Source organism: Bos javanicus, chromosome 14 (genome assembly GCF_032452875.1).
Source record: "Bos javanicus breed banteng chromosome 14, ARS-OSU_banteng_1.0, whole genome shotgun sequence".
In the NCBI taxonomy this organism is placed as follows: domain Eukaryota; kingdom Metazoa; phylum Chordata; class Mammalia; order Artiodactyla; family Bovidae; genus Bos; species Bos javanicus.
This window is the reverse complement of record NC_083881.1, coordinates 80,445,686-80,453,280: the sequence shown is the minus strand read 5'-3', so window position 1 is coordinate 80,453,280 and position 7,595 is coordinate 80,445,686. Positions and strand designations below refer to the sequence as shown.

At 41.4% G+C, this 7,595-nt stretch overlaps 1 pseudogene; it reads left to right on the top strand.

The window, feature by feature from the left end:
- The first annotated feature begins 333 nt into the window (after positions 1–333).
- Positions 334–4,748, top strand: LOC133260192 (tubulin alpha chain-like; annotated as a pseudogene).
- Positions 4,749–7,595: the final 2,847 nt, after the last annotated feature.

Genomic DNA, 7,595 nt, shown 5'->3' with positions numbered 1-7,595 from the left:
AAATAAAGCTCTTCAGCAGTGTTAGAATTGAATAATCAACCATTAATATATCTATTAATACTATACAATCATGTAAATATTATTGGTGACAAATATACCAAATATTTACTGTCTGAGCCAGGGTTTCCCTGGTTGCTCAGACAGTAAAGAATCTGCCTGCAGTGCAAAAGACCAGATTTGATCCCTGGGCCAGGAAGATCCCCTGGAGAAGAGAATGGCGACCCACTCCAGTATTTTTGCCTGGAGAATTCCATGAACCCAGTCCATCGGGTCCTGGAGTAGGGAGTCGTGCATGACGGGTGACTAACACGTGCCGAAGTGAGAAAGAGTATGATGGAGTATAAAAAGCAAACAGGTTTGGATGTGCTTGCTTGCTTTTATCTTTGTGTACCCCGTGACCTTGGGTAAGTTTCTTAGCCTCTCAGGATTTCTATTTTTTCTTATTTAAAATAAATGCAATATTTTCTGCATGACTAAAATAGGACAGTCTTTGAGAAATGACTAGTAAAATAGAATATACTAACCTCCACAAACTTCTCCCTTAGTAATCGTTTCTCATAGTTGTTGATGATTATGATGATGGCAATATCATCATTGTTATCATTCTCATTTTAGAAATCTCACTTGATCTTGCTTTAAAAATCTAGGTCAGATGAATTCAACAACTCATGGCATCGATGTCTCCAGGAAAGAAATAATCTCACACACCTTTCCATAAGAAAGACCCCAAACATTCCTTTGTTAAGCATATATTTAATGAGTATCTACCATATGCAGACAGAGTCCCTACTCTAAGAGTTAGGAATAAAGCACTAAAGAAGATCATCAGTGCCTCTGTACTCAAACGATTGCTACTCTAGTGAAAATGTTGCACTAGGCTTGAAAACATAAATTCAATAGTTTGAAGTACTGAAATATATGAAATTCAATAAATTTCAATGAAAGTGCACTAATGTTAGTTATAATCTATGCAGAAGCATTGGGTGGAAAAGTTTGAATATGATCAGATTCATACCAAAATCAGTATTCACAACTAAAATGAGAGATTCACTATATTTTTCTAAACCATAACTAACAAAACCCAGATTTTGGTTTATTTCTTTTACATTTTCTATTACTCATCTTCTGCATGCAACATAAATAAATACAGCAAAATATTTACAAATTATGACAAATTTTAATTAGTGAAAGTGCACCACTTTATTTTCATTCAGTTCAGTTCAGTCGCTCAGTCGTGTCTGACTCTTTGCAACCCCATGAACCTTAGCACACCAGGCCTCCCTGTCCATCACCAACTCCCGGAGTTCACTCAGACTCACATCCATCGAGTCATGCCATCCAGCCATCTCATCCTCTGTCGTCCTCTTCTCCTCCTGCCTCCAATCCCTCCCAGCATCAGGGTCTTTTCCAATGAGTCAACTCTTCGCGTGAGGTGGCCAAAGTATTGGAGTTTCAGCTTTAGCATCAGTCGTTCCAAAGACCACCCAGGACTGATCTCCTTTAGGATAGACTAGTTGGATCTCCTTGCAGTCCAAGGGACTCTCAAGAGTCTTCTCCAACACCACAGTTCAAAAGCATCAATTCTTCGGTGCTCAGCTTTCTCGACAGTCCAACTCTCACATCCATACTTGACTACTGGAAAAAGCATAGCCTTGACTAGACGGACCTTTGTTGGCAAAGTAATGTCTCTGCTTTTGAATATGCTATCTAGGTTGGTCATAACTTTCCTTCCAAGGAGTGTCTTTTAATTTTCATTATTTACTTTCTAATATTACTTCTAATTTCCAGACAAATATTTCTCTATGTTTGAAGATATGTGTAATTTTAAGTCTGTGTGTCATTTTCAAATTTCTGCAACAATATTGTTCAGTTTCTTCAGCCCAGTTTATGAGACTGCATTTTTGGAGTAACAGGGCAAGCAATTATTTAAGTCTTACATGTGGTAAGTTTATTGCATTTTACATTTAATCTACTATAGAATGTGATGCTTTTTCTTTAAGTTATATCTTCCTAATCTACTTCAATTTTAAGAAAACTATGAAATTTTGTTTTAAAAAAGTTATGTAGTTTTTCTTAAAAAATTATAAAGCATAAAGAAAAATATTAGAAAAATCCTGTCATACTATATTTATTTTCAACTTGCATTATGATCCTGACCACTGGGATATTATTAAGCTTATTAATTTGTCTCTCTTACATTAACTTTTATTCCTATAAATACAATTGTTCTTTAGGTCTTCATCATTGCAGGGAACTATTTATTTTTAAATTTTAAGTAGGTGTCATGATGATCTTCTTGACATTACAAATCAAGGATTTTCTGGTTTTGATGGCTTCCAGAACTATTCCCCACAGATATTTGTAGCAACTTTAGCTATCTGATCAGGTAACCTTATTTTATCCACCAGAATTAATTTGGATCCAACTTTTCTCTCATGACTAAGTGATACTTGCATTATTGAACTTGTCTCAAGGCTAATTTTTTTAAAAAAAGAGCTATAAGATCTCTGCATGTGTCTTCAGGTTTATAGACGTCGATATGTGTACGTTACTTATAGATGTCTATATGTGTATGTTACTTATAGATGTCTATATGTGTCTGTTACTTATAGATGTCTATATGTGTCTGTTACTTATAGATGTCGATATGTGTACGTTCCTTATAGATGTCGATATGTGTACGTTCCTTATAGATGTCGATATGTGTACGTTCCTTATAGATGTCGATATGTGTACGTTCCTTATAGATGTCGATATGTGTATGTTACTTATAGATGTCGATATGTGTATGTTACTCCTGGGGGCTTTCAAGGCTTTCCTTTTGTTAACTCTTCTGACACCAGAACTGGTAAAAGATAAACCAGGGCATATAAAAAATTTAAAGAGTTCAATTGAGCAAAAATATATTTGAATGGACCATTACCAAACCAGAGGAGGTTAGGAATATTCTGCTTTAGTGGGCTTCAAAGAATGAAGAGATTATTATAAATATATATGGAATATTTGTCTTTGTCTGACTTATTCAATTTGTATGATAACCTCTCAGTTCAGTTCAGTTCAGTCACTCAGTCGTGTCCGACTCTTTGCGACCCCATGAATCGCAGCACGCCAGGCCTCCCTGTCCATCCCAACTCCCGGAGTTCACTCAGACTCATATCCATCGAGTCAGTGATGCCATCCAGCCATCTCATCCTCTGTTGTCCCCTTCTCCTCCTGCCTCCAATCCCTCCCAGCATCAGAGTCTTTTCCAATGAGTCAACTCTTCGCATGAGGTGGCCAAAGTATTGCAGTTTTAGCTTTAGCATCAGTCCTTCCAATGAACATCCAGGACTTCCAATGAACATCCATGATCTCCTTTAGAGAGTTGGACCTCTAAAGAGATGGACTGGTTGGATCTCCTTGCAGTCCATGGGACTCTCAAGAGTCTTCTCCAACACCACAGTTCAAAAGCATCAATTCTTCGGGCTCAGCTTTCTTCACAGTCCAACTCTCACATCCATACATGACCACTGGAAAAACCATAGCGTTGACTAGACGGACCTTTGTTGGCAAAATAATATCTCTGCTTTTCAATACTCCAGTAAAATTATAAAAAAAAAGATGGAATTATTAATTCATGAAACATTCATTTGATCACGGGGCCAGCATTAAGTCTGAAGCTGAGGATTTAAAGGTGAATAAGGAAGTCTTTGCCTTACGTAGCTTACAGCTCAGTGGAGTTTGTAAGACTTAAAGTGAGAGGTCATACATGAATTAGGGGAAAATCATAGACCCAAGACCTTGTACACCGGGTGGTGCAGCTTTATATAAAGAATTTGCTTTTGGGACTCCCCTGCTGGCATGGTGGATAGAATCTGCCTGCTGACCTGGGTTCAATCCTGGTCTGAGAAGATTCCACATGTTGTGGAGCCACTAAGACCATGAGCCACAGCTCCTGAAGCCTGCACACTCTAGGACCCAGGAGACACCACCAATAGCCCCTGGGAAGCCCGTGTTCCCCAGCGACTAAGCTCTGCAACCAGAGAAGCCATGGCAACCAGAAGCCATGCACTGCAACCAGGGAGCAGCCCTGGCCCCAGCAACCAGAGCAGCAACCGAGACCCAGAGCAGTCCAAGGAAAGAAAGAAAAAGTAAAGAAGGAAGGAAGCCTACCATGAACAGCTTTCTGTAGCAGAGATCACCAATGCTTGCTTTGAGCCAGCCAACCAGATGGTGAAATGTGACCCTCGCCATGGTAAATACATGGACTGCTGCCTGTTGTACTGTGGCGATGTGGTTCCCAATGATGTCAATGCTACCATTGCCACCATCAAGACCAAGCGCAGCATCCAGTTTGTGGACTGGTGCCCCACTGGCTTCAAGGTTGGCATTAACTACCAGCCTCCCACTGTGGTACCTGGTGGAGACCTGGCCATGTGCATGCTGAGCAACACCACAGCCATCGCTGAGGCCTGAGCTCTCCTGGGCCATAAGTTTGACCTGATGTATGCCAAGCGTGCCTTTGTTCACTGGTACTTGGGTGAGGGCATGGAGGAAGGAGAGTTTTCTGAGGCCCATGAGGACATGGCTGCCCTTGAGGAAGACTGTGAGGAGGCTGGAGCCGACAGTGCTGAGGGAGATGATGAGGGCGACGAGTATTACCATGCCTGCTGCAGTTTCACCTTGGGACTGTATTATTTGTGTTCGGTGGAGCTGCCCACTGTGGCCCTATCTTGTCAATAAAGGTGATATTTCCACTTCCAAGGTCACGCTGTGTCATAGTAAATATTTACTTGTTGAAGGCCAGTTTGGGATGGAGTAGGCTGGCAATTTCCATCAGATTGTTTGCTCAGCGTTTCAAGTGGTTTCTCTGTACTGTGCTAAGGGGTTTGTCTATTTTGCTTAGACCTGAAACGATGACTGGTGATAAAATCATAAGTGAGGCAAATAAATAAATAAATGATCAAAATGTGAAAAAATGATTAAAAAAAAAAGTTGCTTTCGATTAGCTCACAAAATGGTTAAATTCTCTGCTTTTTCTGAAAATCAAAGCTTCTGGGTTCATGCGCCCACCTCCATCTCACTCTTTGCTTCAATCATTTTAGGAGGACCTCTCTCTTTCCTAAGTCGTCTTTCGCCTCCAGGAATGTATCAAAAGCCCTGCTGATTTCAGGGGAGCCACGGACTCAGAGGGAAAGTAAATTAGTATTTTAGTTAAGGAGCACTGACTGTGTTATGAGATTCGCATGGGCCGACAGCACAGAACAGGGGGTTAAATCCTTGATCAGGGGATCAAGACTCTGCAAGGTCCACACTGAGCCATAGGCTTCGCTTAGCGCTGTCCCGAACTTCCCTGCCTGCGTGTGGCTGGTGGAGTGGTTGTATGCATGCATGCTAAATTGCTTCCGTCTGAACAACTCTGTGCAACCCTATGGACTGTAGCCCGCCAGGCTCCTCTGTCCATGGGATTCTCCAGGCAAGAATACTGGAGTGAGTTGCCATTTCCTTCACCAAGTGGAGTGCATGAGCTGGGACAAAGACACGTTTAATTTTTTTTTTCTTTTTTAAAGTGTGTGTTTACATATAATAGTTTGTATCTCTTACTGCTCTACCACTCTCTTGCCCTATCCCCATCACTCCGCGCCCCGCGCCCCACCTCCCCGCCCCGCCTCCCCGCGCCCCGCGCCCCTGCACCCCGCCTCCCCACGACCCCACCCCGCCATAACCACTAGTTTGTTCTCTGTGTCTGTGAGCCTGTTTCTTCTTTGGTTATATTCACTGGTTTGTTGGGTTTTTTAGATTTCACTTATAAGTGATGCCCCACAGTGTTTGTCTTTCTCTGTTTCCTTTAAATATTCATCTATAGAAATACTACTCAAATTAACAATTTTATTCTTTAATTGAACCTTCCCATTCGCAAATTATTCACAAAAATATGTTCACTAATATAAAGAAGAAAAGTGAATGGATAAAAGTATCAGATATGCTACACTATGCTGAGTCACCTCAGTCGTGTCCAACTCTGTGCGACCCCATAGACGGCAGCCCACCAGGCTCCCCCGTCCCTGGGATTCTCCAGGCAGGAACACTGGAGTGGGTTGACATTTCCTTTTCCAATGCAGGAAAGGGAAAAGTGAAAGTGAAGCCGCTCAGTCGTGTCCGACTCTTAGCGACCCCATGGACTGCAGCCCACAGGCTCCTCCGTCTATGAGATTTTCCAGGCAAGAGTACTGGAGTGGGGTGCCATTGCCTTCTCCAAAGTATCAGATACTGCTTAGCAAATCAGAAGCATTATTTCTTTATGACTAAACTACTAACTGGCAATACAATTATTTTTCTGACTAAATGGGTTCTGTTTTTTTTTTCCATTCAACATGAAGGCAATAATGAGTTAAAGTGTGTAAATTACTTGGAGTTCTCAGAAGAAAAGCGCAATGTGAATATACTATCAGAATAAGCATCAAAATCTTAATATCGTAAGGTGTCTGGCTCTAAGCTCATCCTTATTGATTTGACAAATGATATTCTCATGATTTTTAAAAAAATCAAATATCTTGGTCTGGTGATCTTCATTACAATTAGAGTTGGGTCATAAAATTTAGCTTACACTGTACTCAAATGTGCAGAGAAAGTTTTAATTAAATTTATTTGGTGTTTAAGTCACTTTGAACTTCCTTGTAGGAGGAAATATAAATAAAGGCCCAAACTGTTTAAACTTTGACCAACATGCAATATTCTAATCTGTCCCATGTAGTGAACCGGCCACCCTCTCGCCTTCCCCTCTGCTGTGGGAGCAGCATGTACCCATGGAGGGGCTGATGTGACCATGACACCTGGAGGACAGCCGGTCCTGGGTCCTCGGAGCATCCTTGCAGTGTCCTTCAGTAGGAGGTTGCCTCTCTGGTCTGCAGATTGCTAGGGCCCTCTTGAGAACAAAGCCCAGGAAGGATAATGAGTGACGTGTACATCACTCCCTTGTTCTTCTTCTTATCAACCCGCAGGCTAGAAAAAGAAATCTTCTTTTACTTTTTTTTTAATACCGTCTCTCTTCTATTGTCTAGGTGGAAGAGCCCTTCTAAAGGAGATCTCTTAACTCTAAGATTCGGAAAGACCAGTCTTGGGCTTTCATGTGTTAAGGTGGCCACTAGGATATTTGGGGGGAAAATCTTAATACAGTAGGCTGATCTGAAAGACTACTGTAGCCTCACTGAGTAACTCTACCTCCCAGAATTGAATATTCATATATTCTTTTTCTTTGCATTTCCCTGTAAGAAATCCTGTTCTCCGTCTAGACAGAGGACGCCTCAGGCCAACAAAGTGAAAGTCAAGCACACAGGAAAGTAAAGAGAAAGCTCATCATCGTTTTCTAATGAACTCTGGTTCTCACAGTCTTTGAGCTGTCTTTAAAACAGGGTTAGCTGTGAGGTTTCTGTTTTGGAAACATCATGAAATGCACACAGTGGTTCCGCCTCATCTGTGTAGGGTACTCAGTCCCTTAGTTACCCAGACTAGCAAGCACTCTCAGAAGACCAAGCGCCAGCAAGGCTCAGCATCGTTTCACATATTTTCTTATCAAGTTAGTTACTTTTCCTTTTTGACCTGTAGGGCTATCCTTT